Genomic DNA, 15,042 nt, shown 5'->3' with positions numbered 1-15,042 from the left:
CATATGTAATTTCCCTTGCTAATTAAACCTGCCATAACCCAATCTGGAGTGGTCTCTTCCTGACCTCCATATATGGGGGCCAGCTTCACCCAGAAAATTCCCAAAGTTGCAAAACCAACACCCCAGCACCTGGCCTAAGGTGCTCAGTCAATGCTGGTAAGCAGGGGGTGAAGGAAGGAGAGAAGAGAGGAACAGAAGGAACAGCAAGACAACAGGGCACAGGGCTGGGGACAGCTTGCCTCCTCTTTTAGATTTTGGGTTTAAGAACAAAGACGATAATCTGCAATCATCTTTATATTCTTCCAGCCGAAACACCTGATACAGAATCAAACATGTACCGAATGTTCAATAAATGTTCACTCAATTAAATTTCCTGAGAAAGTGAGTCTGCTTTCTTTCACTTTTAGAGAGGCTGATATATAGGTTGGCCATACCTTTACAATCCACAGATTTTTGTAGAAGGGCAATTTAAATCCCAAATTATAATGGGTTTATTATTAGTAGTATTAGTATTACTCTTATTATTGCTACTACTACTATTCTTACCCGTGATGCCCAGGAAAGCTGAAAGATCCCATGGGTAAAGGAGACTAGAGTATTTTAAAGACTCAAAACTAAAGCAACCTGCCTCCCCCTTCTCTCCAGCACAACAGCAGGAATTAACTGCCTACTTGGAGGAAATGAACAGAAGCATTAGTCCATCTCCAATGGAAAAACCAAGCCCTTGGGGGCTTCATACTGAGCCTGCTAAGCTGCATCATTTTAAGAAGGATTTAAATGGACCATTTTCTTTTGGTCAGAAGAGAATCACACTGAGATGAGAAGGAAGTCTAGCAATGAGAACAAGCATCTTGCATAAGGTCAGTTGGCCTAGTCTATCCTAGACAGGTGAAGTCCGAAGATGGCAACTGTGTCTCTGCAGCTGGCACACCTTTGAATTAGTGAGGACAAGGATTAGAGATTAGAAAGAAGCCTTGCATTTAAAAACAGATGGTTTTCTCTTAATTTCTAGGAGAATTAGGACTGCCCAGATGCTACTGCTGATAGAATTGACTTCTAATAGCATACTGCAAGGTTGAGACTGTCATTTGCGCTTTGTAAAATCCAAAACTCTTCAGAGCTCTGAACTATAACAGCCCAAGCAAACTGAAGCAGATGGAGCATTTTTGTCCACTTCCTTCACCGTCTTCCATTTCCTCTCTTCTGCTCAGCACCAAGCACTCTCTAATTAAAAGGAAGTCATCCACGTACAGACTGCAGAAGCCCGGCAAAGGTGACGTGTTCTGTTCCTTTGTAAAATGAATGGAATCCCAAGTTATTACCCAATCTAGCAGCATATCAGTTGGAAAGATCTTCAGCAAGCCTTCTAGGTGGTAATCAGTACAAAAGAGCTCACTGATAAATTCACCCAACTTTTCTCGAGCATCTTTGTGATGCCAGGGACTGAGCTTTCAGAGTTACTGCTCAGAATCCATCACCAAGTGTGTAGCCCGTGTGCATGTGAGACCCAGACCTGACACGCATGCAGGCCAGTGTAGTCCAGTCAAATGTAGGCTGTGATAGCTTCCCAAGGATACTGGCAAGACTGAAAGATGTTCTGCACAGTACCTATTGTGGACTTAAAATATGATTTTATAAGTCAAGTGACTATCTTATGGAAAGCCTGTTTATATTGTATCATATTCTTGTGTTAAAAGAATTCATTGTCCTTGGCTGGGTAGATCGGTTGGTTGGAGTGTCATTCCACACACCAAAATGTTGTGGGTTTGATTCCCAGTCAGGGCACATGCCTTGGTGGCGGGTTTGATTCCTGGTTGGGGAGCATACAGGAGGCAACTAATTAATGTTTCCCTCTCACATCAATGTTTCTCTCTCTCTCTTCCTCCCACCTTCTCTCTCTAAAATCAATAAAAACATATCCTCAGGTGAGGATAAAAAAATTTTAAAAGATTTCATTGATCATAGATACATATGTACATGTGCATCCATGCAAATATTTTTCTATTCCACAACTCTAGCCCTATGTTAGCATTTCTCCATTTGCAGAGATGCTGGGCGCCTCACCATGTGGAAGTGGCCCAACCCTCCGGAGAGTGTAACATAGTAAAGATAGCATGAAACCATGGAAACACCATTTCCTAGCACTTCAATCATCTCCAAGAAACAATTACAACCTTTTTCTTTTACATCTCTATTCATATGGACTCTTTTAGAATGGCATGGTGGCATTTCACTGTGGTTTGAAACTGCATTCTGCTACACGTTAATCTAAACCCCTCCTGCATCAATTTCACTACTTTTTTTTCTTGACCTATTAGTGTAAATAGGGGGGGGGAAATCACTTACCATCTTTTATACTGGCTATGCCTTACCTTTTTGCAGTGTCTATGACAGAGTACCTTGCTTATCATACATGTTGCTCAGATTTAACCAATAATATCAACCAGTTCATATACCAAATATATATATTGGCTATTAAACAACTACTTCGTCTGGCCGGTGTGGTTCAGTGGTTAAGTATTGACCCATGCACCAAGAGGTCGCTGGTTCAATTCCCAGTTAGGACACATGCCCAGGTTGTGGGCCTGATCCCCAATAGGGGTATGCAGGAGGCGGCCAATCAGTGTTCTCTCTCATCAATGTTTCTATCTGTCTCTCCCTCTCACTTCCTCTCTCTGTAAAATCAATAAAGGAAAAAAATCAAACAAACCGCTTCTTCAAAACATTTCATGTGGCCCTGGCCAGTTTGGCTCAGCGGTTAGAGCATCAACCTGCGGTCCAGAGAGACTCGGGTTTGGTTCCCACTAAGGGCACGTACCTTGGTTGCAGTTTGTCCCCGGCCCTGGTTGGGTTGTGTGGGTGGCAGCCACTCGATGTGTCCCTTTCACGTCGATGTTTCTCTCTCTCTCTCCCTTCTACTTTATTTGAACAAAAAATGGAAAAATGTCCTTGGGTGAGGATAAAACAAAACAAAACAAAGAAACACTTCACGTGTATTATTTTACAATTTTCCTAAAAAGTTGTTTTCACAATCCCAGATTACCCAGCTCTCAGAGAGGCTAAGTAACTCACCCTAAGTCACAACTAATGAATTCGAAAGCTGGGATCTATGCCCAAGCCCATCTGACCTCAAAGCCGCGTTGTAGGCTCCAGGCGACCAGGCCGTGTCTCGCCTTTGGTCCTAGGGCTAGATCTGGCTGCTTTTCATTGTCAATAAGCTCCACGTGTACTTTCTAATGAAAGCATTTCTTAACTAGGAACAGCTCTACAGAGAAGCTTTAAAAAGAAAGAAGAGTAAATTTGAAGAGGTCAGAGCTTGAAATTTTTTCCCATGATATTTCTTTATAGTAATTGCTCCAAACGATAAGGTGATACTTATTTCCAGTAAAATGGTGACAGTCCCAGAAACGCTGACTCACTTGTAATGGGGCATCATTCCTGGAACCACATCCCATACAAAGTGGCCTGTCAGAGCCCAGCAGACGCGCAAGGGCCTCTCTGGTCACGGCACCTTGTTTCCCTCCCTTCAGTGGGAGTGTCCACGGGACACTGTGCTGCGTGCTCACGTGACAGGTCTGTGTCGGAGAGGCCAGTACTTCTCAGGTTACTTGCCAAAATATGTAGCTACCTGGGTGTTTGTTTTCTTTATCATGAAAAAGTATGAAATTAATGACTGATTTTTGTCTCCCTTCCTGCTCTGGCATTTCCTTGTACCTTACTTCCTTTCTGAGAAGCCCCTCGTGCAGAGTCTGCCCTGTCCCATAGCAAGCTGCACGTTCTCCCAAACCCCTGCCCAGTCACTTACAGGGGCTCTCTGTGACCAAGCTTTTTAAAGGTCCATTTCCACTCTATTGCTTCTCACTTTCTCATTCAGACACCTCCAAAGAGCCATGTGAAATGGAGGTCTCCACTCTTATTTATTTGATCTCTGCAATATTTGATGCCGTTCTCCATTCCCTCCTGGAAACTTTCAGATGCCTCGATGTTCTTGGAATCATTCTGTTCTCGTTCTCCTTCTATCTGCCCCATCCTCCTTACCATGTTCATTCATGCAATATCTTTTATATCATCCATCTTTTCTTTGTCCTGCATCTTAATGGTAATCATTCATGGGATCCTGCTTCTACATTTTTTAAAAAAAATTTTATTGATTGATTGATTTTAGAGGGAGGAAATGAGGGAGAGAGAGAGAGACTTGTTGCTCTTCTTATTTATGCGCTCACTGGTTGATTCTTATATGTATGTGCCCCGACTGGAGATAGAACCTGCAACCTGGCATATCAGGATGATGCTATTACCAACAGAGATACCCGGCCAGAGCCCTGCTTCTGTATTTTTAGCTACACTCTTCCTAGGTGACTTCATTCTTAAGACTTCAAATGTGCTTGTTATACTGTGTCTGCCAAATATTCTAATTGTAATGAAGGCAAGGATCACACCAATCTTGGCCTGGAGCATAGGAAATGAGTAATAGATGTTTGCTGAATGCACTAAATATTTATCTCCAACCCAGGTCTCCCTCCTGAGCCCCACATCATATATATATAGCTACTTATTGGACTAATTGACCTGAATGTCTTACAGGAATCTCACATTTATTTTATTCAAAAGTAGCTCATTCTCAACTGGTCCCCAATTTCTTTCTTGCCTTTGGTTCTGTATTTTAGTAAATGGCATCATGTGAATCTGTTGCCCTGGAGGTTGTCCTTATGACTCCCTCTTACCCGTATGCCCTCTTTTTATATCCTATTATCCATTAAATCCATTCATTTGTCTCTTGTAAATCTTTCATGTCTATCCTCTCCACCCACTCACACTGTCACAGACTTAGCTCAGGCTTTCATCATCATGTCACCACCATGGCCTCCTCATTGGTCTCATTTTCACTCTCGCTCCAGTCCCCGGACACCCCCATGCATCCTCTACACTGCTGTCGGAAGGCTTCTTCTGAAAAGAAACCCAATCATGCACAATTATACATCCAATATTATAAGTTCCATGAAGTTCCCCCTTCTCTCTCCTTATAAGCACTGCAACAAACACCTTCACAGAAGGCTCACTCAGGGCAAATGCAACCCTACCCTTGTAGCAGGAATCCAGCCAACCTTCCAATGGGAATCAGAACCCTGGGTCTAGGCTACCCCAGATGCCTATACTGCGTTCACACAAGGCCAGTGGTGCCTGTGCCATATCCTTAGTCAATATACTTACCTTGAATACCATTTATTTCACTAATTTAAAATTATTGCTAGCTTCCCTCAGGCTAGTTAATAAACGCTCTAGTGCTAATTGAGATGGCTAAGAGAAACATTTATAGTACCGACCTGATTAAAGTCTTTCAAATGCTAACCAACCTCCCCTGGAGTGTATATTTCTGATTAAGGTGCTTCAAATATCAGCAAGCTGCCCCTGGAGGTGGGTTAAACTAGCTAAATGCACACGTGTGTATTACACTTCCCCTGCTGAATGATTTTAAACTAAACGATAGTCAAGATTCTGCCCGTTTCACAGGGCCTTCCGTCCACAGTACTTGCCCAACCCTTGGCATCCTTGCTTCAATGCTCAGGGCGAGAATAAATGTGCAACAGATGTTCTTGTTAATGAATAAATGGGTGACATGACTAATTCATTACTTTTAAAGACAAAAATCCTGGATAGGAACTCAGACTTCATTTCATCTGTCTGAGCTCAGTCTTTCATTTATCCTAATATTAAGCTGAACCGTATGAAAATGCCATCTTTAAAATTGGAAAACAAGCCAAACAGAGAAAGACAAGTATCATATGATCTCACTTATTTGTGGAATAGAATGAACATAACAGTCTGAGGAATGGGGTAGTCCCAGAGACGTGGAAGTGGGGTACAGACTGACAATCCCCAGAAGAGGGGGTGGTGGGGGAGAGATAAACCACAGAACTTATATGCATGTGTGCATGAACAATGGACATGGAAAACAAAGCTGGGAACAGGGCGGGGAGGGAGGGGGAGGCGGGAATCAGTGGGGGGGGGGAGAAACATCTGTAACAAAAATTAATTAATAAAAAAATAAAAATAAAATAAAATTGGAAAACAGGCCAATATGGACAATTTTATGTGGCTCAGTCCCTTGTGATGCTTCCAAGCCACCTTCAAATCTAAAAAGAGAAACTAGTTTAAAGCATTTGTAAGAATCACGTCGCATTCAAGCGCTTAATGCCAAAATCCCAGGGAGAGGAGCAGATCCCTTGGTCACCACTGTCTCACCTTCCTTAATAGTCTTCACCCTTCCACAGGGGCTGAGGTTTGTCACAGATCAATACAATCCTGGGCACTTTGGAGGTGACATTCAGATTAGTGGGAGGGTGAAGAAAATCAATTCCTACTTTTCAGGCTGCAGGTGCCCACAGATTTCCTGGGGTGAGGAGTGAACTCTCATTTCAGACACAAAGGCCAAGATGGCCTCTCCTTTCAGGCCCACCGGCTGATTGCGGAGGTGACGCACAGAAGAATAGCAACCCCGGGGGCCTGTCCTTGTCATTAAGGGCACTGGCACAAAAGACCTCTTTATGGCAGACTTAGAAAGAGGAGAGAATGGAATTCCTATTTCACCAACCCTTGAAGTAAAATTACCTTGAGAATTTGGGCTTCATACAGGGATAAGAGCCCCAGCCTTCATTACCCGGCCAAGACTTGAAGGGAAGAAATGCTTTCTGAGCAAAAGTGTCACTTCGGAGGGGAGAGGGGAAGAAAAGATGAGTCAAGGTGAGGCAAAGTGAATTCCACCATTTAATTAGCAATCACCCCTGACCTGCCAGACACAGCTAGCACAATTCTTGAACGGCGCAGTCAAAGCAAAAGGCAGGTCATTAGACAGCAAGCACGGGAGCTTTGAGAAGTGTCGCGTTGCCAGGGTTTGCACGGAGCAAACCGGATGTATGTGCTAAGCTTTCAATAGAGTCTGCTTTCTCCTTGGCAATCAGAGCTGATTTGTCAGTCATGCCACCTATAATGCGGAAGGCACCGGAACGTGGGTTGACGGAAGCAAGTTCAGAAAATCAATTATGCTTATATTTACACTCCCTCAAGGCTGAGGCGTTGCAAAAACTGCAGAAATATTATCTTTCTGTTTACAAAGGAGCAGAAAGGAAGGGTGAGATTGCAATTCGGTGTGATGAATAAATCTATGGCTGTTTGGGGAAAGGTACAATAGTTGAATATATATGAGATTGGTCATGGGAAGTGCATTTCATATGGTCAGCAATTGTAGAAATTACCATTTTAAATGAGCATAGGGACAAGGGCATGTTCAAGAACTATAGGATCGTCTTTTATAGGTAAGGAGTGAACAAGAAATGCTTTCAAATCAGCCTATTTATTGATGGGTAATTGGTAGAATTAATTCATTGATGGGCGTTTATGATCTCTCTCAAAGAGCCCCATGAGGACAACAATACCCTCACACAAGAGGTGGTATATAACGTCCTCCTAGCCTTCTCCAGATGGGAGTCTAAAACCATTCAGAAACCTCCGAATTCCCAATTCAGTGAATACTTCCCAGAACTCAACAGACTTCCTTATGGTTGTTGCCACAGGTGACTTCTCTCTTCTTCTTCAAACACTGTCACCCTTGGTTTCTGTGCTATCTCGCTCCTGACTGTCCTTCTGCCTCCCTGGTCATCCTACTGATATCGCCTTTGTGAGTTTCTCTTTGCCTGCATGTGCCTGGCACACTGATGCTCCCCGATGCAGCTTCCACATTTTCGAGTGCTATTTGCTTCTCACCGATGGCTTTAACAGCAAGCAATAGGCTGAAGATACCTAATCTCTACCTCTTGTTTTGACCTGACTGGAGCCTCAGGCTCAACATGTAACTTCCCCATGGACATCTCCACCTAGGTTTTCACCACACTTTACACGCAGTATGTCCGAGTTAGAACTAGTTATCCATCCAGCTTTCAGCCCTGCTCCTCCTCTTACCCTCCCTGCTGTTAGCTGTCCAGCACCACTTATTAAAACTCCAGCTTGCCCGACTGGTGTGGCCCAGTGGTTGAGCATGGACCCAGGCACCAAGAGGTCACCATTCGATTCCTGGCCAGGGCACACGCCTAGGTTGTAGGCTCGATCCCCAGTGTGGGGCATGCAGGAGGTGGCCGATCGATGTTCTCACTCATCGATGTTTCTATCTTTCTCTCCCTCTTCCTTCCTCTCTCTCTAAAATCAACAAAAGGAAAAAAACACTCAGCTTTACCCTAGTGATCAGAGATGGCCCATAATAATAAGCTAATTTCTAAAGCTGTAACAATGAAGAGGTTATGAAAATCATCAACACATAAGAAATTTCCCCAAAAAAATTTATTACCAAAAGGAGATGGAAGAGCATTGATAGATGAAATTAAACTAAGGAAGCTATGCCTAAAATACATATACAGGAAGGACATTTTATAATGACTTTAAAAAGCCAGTTTACCAAGAATACATAACAATCTTGAATGTATATCAACTGTAGTGTGTCTCTTGACTGATTTTCAAATCTAACAAAATGCTGTGGGTTTCATTAAACACAAAAGCTGGGTTGGAAAATCATTCCTTTACTTGTTCTTCTGAAATTGTTTTCCATTTCAACCCACAGAGCCAGCGGCATAATGAGGAGTTTCCAGCCACATCTACAGTAACATCTTGACATCCCAACATCTTTTAGATTCTTGGAAAACAGCTGGGTATAGTATTCATTCAATTCTTCCAGCTGTGAGTTTTTATCTTCCTCTTTTGGCTCTTTGAAGTTTTACCAATTCATTTCCAAACTCCTAGAAAAGCTTCACATAATGAAAACATCAATTTGTTTGAAAGGGAGTAGTTCTGGGATAGAACATTTTATTCTGAAAGACCATGAAGAACCAAGCAAAGCCACTCTTGGCTAAATTATATATAGGCAATCCAATGCCATGTTATTCCTGAGCCCTACTTTACCTCCCAGCCTACAAAAGCATTGTGAGCTGAATCATTTAATTTCAAAAACACTATGAGTTGCCCTGGCCAGTGGGCTCAGTCTGTTGAGCATCGTTCCATGCACCGACAGGTCACCAGTCCTATTCCAGGTCAGGGCACATGCCTGGGTTTCAGGCTTGATCCCCAGGAGGGAGCTGGTTGATATTTGTCTCTCTCTCTCTCCCTCTCCCTTCCTCTTTCTCTTTTAAATCAGTAAGAAAATATTTTTTAAAACCACTTTGTATTCATTACAAACTGGATGAAGAATTTTACTATTAGTAGGATCAGTTCGACATTTAGGAAACTCTTCAGAATCCAGTTTTAATGTGTACGTGAGGTGGGTAGACTAAGTAGGTAGGATTTGTATCAAAAGATGTACCCACAGCTCTGAGTTGGAATCAGTGAGTCAGCCAAAGTCTTCCCTTCTGGTTCATGAAGTCTTTCCTCCAGAGAGTTCTCACGTTCGTTACCTCATTAATCATGGGTAAACCAGGGTCATAATAGCTCACTAATTCCCAGGAGGGAACATGGAGACACAGACTGAACAAATAATTCAGTAAATCAACTCTGTGAAATTTTTTAAAAGTAATAATAATGTCCTAGGAAAATGTGGAGCTTCATAGAGATTTTGTTGATACTGCGAATAAGAGGTGAACTCTGCCCAGTGAGCATCATTAGTGTTAATTTGTAATTTAGCCTGGAAAGAACGTTAGCACTGTAGTGATCGCGTTGGTCAAAATTTCCGCCTAATACACAAGCCTACCAGCGTCACTCTGGCCCACTGCAGAAAGCCCCATCCCCTCACCCCTGCTACGAGGACTTCCGAGATCTGCCTCAGGGATAAATCACTGAATTTCCTCATCTGTGAAATGAGTCCTCCCGCTTAGCCCGAGCCTTTTGCCCGAGGTACTTATTGAGAATGAAAGATGTGAAAGTTCTTTACTCCTTAAAAAAATAATTACATATGGTTAGTCAGGCAAATAATTACAGGTCAAAAGCCCCAGGACTTTAAGAGAAACGAGAACTTTATGTCACTATGACCTAAGTGAGAATTTAAATAAAAGTTAAAATATACTATGCCAGTGCCTTTTGCTGTTTTGTGGCTCCAGGTATTTTTTTCTGATGGATTGTGGTCAGGATTTGAACCAATGAGGCTTTTACAGGTTGGTCACCATTTGAAGGTATTGATAGGTTTATGACCCATATGCTATATTGGAATTAATTAACATGTTGGCGATTCTGTCTTTCAATGCATAATTTTAATTACTCTTGACAACAACAAAACATTATCTTTATTTTATCAATAAAATGGAGATACTGATAAAATTACAAAAGAAACTTGCCCAGAACATCACAGCCAGGAGGTGGTAAGAGCTAATCATCGAATTCAGGTCTTTTGAGTCTTAAATACATGTTTCTCTTAATACATGGAACTCCTGCCATCAGTGACATGTTTCACCTTAATCCGATTTATTCCAACATCTTAAATTACGTCATTCGCAAAGTGAATTTGAATCTTCCTTTGTTGTGTTGGAAATACTGGGCTCTGAACACGATGTGAGCAAACGCACCTGCCATGCGCAGAAGAGGGTAGACGGTGTCACTCCCTGGGGAGTGTGCAGCTCGTGGGGACTCTCTAAAGGGTGCTCCATGGCGGCTCCGTGACCTGATACATCAGAAGAAGGAGGTATTTTGTTTTTTAAATACCTGACAAAAGATGAATGTTCAAGTCTAAAATTATGACTGCCATACACTATGGCACTTGCTTTCAAACTTTTATTTTACCCCAGTTCCTGTGAAATGCAACACACTGGTATGAGTAATAGTGGCGCGGCTCTCTGCCACACCAATTCACAGTAGGTGGCAGCCTGTCTGAAACCCTGAGGGTAGGGTGGTGAGGTCCCGGCCGAAATTTGGTCAAGGCCCCAGCCTCAGATGACCCAGCTATGAGAGGCAGGGGAGGTAGGAAGAGCAGTATTTCCACCACTAAATAAATCCAACCTTTTATATATATAATATGTTTTTATTGATTTTTTAGAGAGAGAGGACGGGAAAGAGAGGTAGAAACATAAATGCAAGAGAGATACATCCATCAGCTGCCTCCTGCACGCCCCCTACTTGGGATCGAGCCCAAAACCCAGGCATGCGCCCTGCCTGACCAGGAATTGAACTGGGACCTCTCAGTCCGTGGGATGACGCTCAGTCCACTGAGCCACACCAGCCGGGCTAAATCCAACCTTCATTAGAGCAAAGAACCCATACATTAATGCAAACTATTAGCAATACCAGCCTAGAAAATTACAGAGGTTCCCCTGCCTCCAGCCTGACGGAGCCCATACTGGGGCATGTGGCTTGGTAAGTACAGGCTGCATGTCAGTCCTGACGCCTCTCTGGCCCTGCTGGGACATAACCTCCACAAAGAGGCAGCGACCTGCTCAGTGAGGTGAACGCACAGGTCTCTACATATCGCTAGAAGTGCAACAAGTACGTGTTGAAAGATTAAAGCTCAATCTCTTTGCCCCTCAATAATTATCAATTGCTTAGGTGATTTACTGAAAAAGAAAAGGGCACACACACACACACACACATTTAACCTAACAAAATGAAAGACATGTATATTGAAATCACTTTTCACTTCTCAAAGTTTAATTTTGTAAAGTAAACCAATGCTGGTGAATTTGGTCGTGGTAACTCAGGCACGGCTGCTGGGCTGCAGGTTGGTGCAAACTTGTGGAAAGCACCATGGCAACGCGACTCAGGAAAGGGGGGGCGGGCGGGGATGGAAGAGGGTATGGGAGGATAAAGGGTGACAGAAAAAAATAAAGAGAAAAAATAAATTAAATAAAAATAAATAAGGGAAAGATGGAGGCTACCAACTGTATGATTTTTACTATATGATATTCTGGAAGCAGTAAAATAATGGACACTGTAAAAAATATCAGTGGGCCCTGGCCGGTGTGGCTCAGCGGTTAGAGCGTCTGCCTGCGGTCCCGAGAGACCCGGGTTCGGTTCCCGCTAAGGGCATGTACCTCGGTTGCAGTTTGTCCCCGGCCCTGGTCGGTTGTGCGGGTGGCAGCCACTCGATGTGTCCCTTTCGCATCGATGTTTCTCTCTCTCTCTCTGTTCCTCTCTCTCCCTCCCACTCTACCTGAACAAAAAGTGGAAAAATGTCCTCGGGTGAGGATAAAAAAATAAAAAAAATAAAAAAAAAAAAATATATCAGTGGTGACCAGAGGTCAGGGGGGAGGAAGGAATGAATAGGGGGAACACAGAGGACTTTTAGGGCAGTGACACTATTCTGTGTGATACTATAATGGTGGACACATATCACTACCCATTTGTCAAATCCCACAGAACGTACAACACAAAGAGCGAACCTTAAGATAAACTATAGACTTGGGGTGATACTGATGTATCAATGTGGGTTCATTGTAACAAATGTTGATAGTAGGGAGGCTGTGCTAGTGTAGCGGCAGGTGCTTTATTGGAACCGTAATTGTTTTAGCTGTGAGCGTAAAACTGTTTAAAAAAAATGAATTATATATTTTTTTAACTCTTACCCAAGGAAATGTTATTATTGATTTTAGAGAGAGAAGAGGGAAAGAGAGAGAGAGATAAACATCAATCACTTGCCTTCTGTACACACCCAAACAGGAATGGAATCCGCAGTCCAGGTATGTGCCCTGACTAGGGATTGAATCCAACCTGAAACCTACTGGTGTATGGACACTCCAACCAACTGAACCACCCAGCCAGGGCAGAAATCTCTTTAAAAAAAAAAAAATTTAAAGCCAGAGATGTCCAGACCCTTTGGTTCAATTATCCCACTTCTAAGAATCTATCTTGAGCAAATATTCAAGATGCAATCAAAAAGTTTTATTAAAGATGTTTATCAAGAACTTCTGGTCAAGATGACGGGTAGGTAAACGTGGTATCACCTCCTCCCACACCACATCAAAATTACAACTAAACTACAGCACAACCGTCATTCAGAACTGCCTGACATCAAGCTGAATGGAAGCCCTACAACTACGAAATTAAAGAAGCAGACTGGTAGGGGGGGCAGAGGTGCAGACAGACTGGTCCCACACCCACGGGTGGCAGATAAAAATCAGGAGGACGGCCCTGGCCAGTTAGGCTCAGCGGTTAGAGCATTGGCCTGCAGTCTGAAGAGACCCGGGTTCGGTTCCTGCTAAGGGCACGTACCTTGGTTGCAGTTTGTCCCCGGCCCCAGCTGAGGTCTTGTGGGTGGTGACCAGTCAATGTGTCTCTCTCACATGGATATTTCTCTCTCTCTCTTCCTCCCTCTTTCCCTCCTGCTCTATCTGAAGATAAATGCAAAAACAAAAAACAAAAAAGAAATTTAAAAAATGAGGATAGTATAAGGAGCCTCTGGGACCACTTCAAACAGGCCAACATTCACACCATAGGGGTGCCAGAAGGAGAAGAGAGAGAACAAGAAATTGAAAACCTACTTGAAACAATAATGACAGAAAACTTCCCTAACTTGGTGAAGGAAACAGACATACAAGTCCAGGAAGCACAGAGAGTCCCAAACAAGATGAATCCAAGGAGGCCCACACCAAGACACATCATCATCAAAATCTAAAAGGCTAAATACAAAGAGAGAATCTTAAAAGCAGCTCCCATAAGACTGTCAGATGATTTCTCAAAAAATACTTTGCAGGTCAGGAGGAAATGGCAAGAGATATTCAAGGTAATGAAAAATAACCACGTACAACCAAGACTACTTTATCCTGCAAAGCTATCATTTAGAATCCGTGGACATATCAAGAGTTTCCTAGACAAGAAAAAGTTAAAGGAGTTCATCACCACCAAACCAGTATTATATGAAATGTTGAAGAGTCTTCTTGAAGGAGAAGAACAACAATATGAATAATAAAATGGCAATAAATACATATCTATCAACAATTGAATCTACAAACAAAATGAGCAAGCAGAACAGAAACAGACTCATAGATATAGAGAAATTTTTGTTGCCTTCCAGATGGGTGGAGGCTGAAGGGCTGGGTGAAAAAGATGAAGAAATTAAGAAGCACAAATTGGTTGTTAGACTGATGAACCTCAAAGGGAAGGGGGGAGGGAGGGCAGGATGAGATAAAGCAAAAAACTTCTATGTATATATGCATAACCAATGGACACCGACAATAGTGTGGGGAAGGCAGGAGTGGGGTGAGATTGGGGAGGAGGGGATCAATGGGGAAAAAGGGGGGACATCTGTAATACATTCAACAATAAAGATGAGTTAAAAAAAATTTTTAAGATGTTTGTCACAGTAGTTCTGAAAATATAAAAGCAAACTAAGGACCTACTAATGGCAACAGGAAGATAATTAATGGTACAGCCATAATAAAATACATGCAGACATTTGAAATCTAGCTTTTGAAGAATACATAAAAATGTGAGAAAATTCTCAAGTATAAAAATCGGTATAGAAAAGTAAGTGTAATCCCAGGGGTATCTATTCCCTGGATATGATAAAATCTAAATCTAAGAAAATTCAAAAGTTTTTTTCTTTTAACATTGAGATAGAAAAAACTTTCTAAAGCATGACAATAAACACAGTATCCATAGCAAAAAAATGGATAGCATATATATAAACTACTTTAACTTCTGGACATCCATCAAAACAGAAATATAAATAAAATTAAATGAAGAAATAAGGAAAAATGCTGATAGCATATGTAACCTAAAAAAAAAGTTATTAATGAACTAACCTCACAATCTGCATTAGATGAAACTGGGTACATATCACCCTACTTACTGTTTGATCATATTAAACCTCCACTTCCATGTCTCTAAGGAGTGAGTTACAAGAAGCTCCTTCATAAGAGTGTTGTGAGGATTAAATGGGATGATGCTTTTAGAGTTCATAGCACAATTTATGACCCATAGCTCTAAATTAATAATAGCTCTGACTATTAATAAATGAAAGAAAACTCTAATAAGTCAGCACTTTTCACCCAAAATATTAGTGAAAATATGAATTTAAAAATGACACCAGCCCTGGCCAGTTTGGCTCAGCAGTTAGAGCGTCTGCCTGCGGTCCGGAGAGAC

General features: G+C 42.2%; 1 long non-coding RNA gene across 1 annotated transcript in view; it reads right to left on the bottom strand.

Annotated features, from left to right (window-relative positions):
• The window catches only part of LOC118617387, a 43,118-nt gene extending 32,486 nt beyond the window's left edge, over window positions 1–10,632 (bottom strand). Inside the window, exon 1 of the long non-coding RNA XR_004956822.1 lies at window positions 10,536–10,632. This is a non-coding gene — a long non-coding RNA (uncharacterized LOC118617387). The remainder of the gene's footprint in view (window positions 1–10,535) is intronic.
• Between the last annotated feature and the right edge of the window lie 4,410 nt (window positions 10,633–15,042).

Source organism: Molossus molossus, unplaced genomic scaffold (assembly GCF_014108415.1).
Source record: "Molossus molossus isolate mMolMol1 unplaced genomic scaffold, mMolMol1.p scaffold_m16_p_5, whole genome shotgun sequence".
Lineage (NCBI taxonomy): Eukaryota > Metazoa > Chordata > Mammalia > Chiroptera > Molossidae > Molossus > Molossus molossus.
This window is presented reverse-complemented; position numbering and strand designations above follow the sequence as displayed.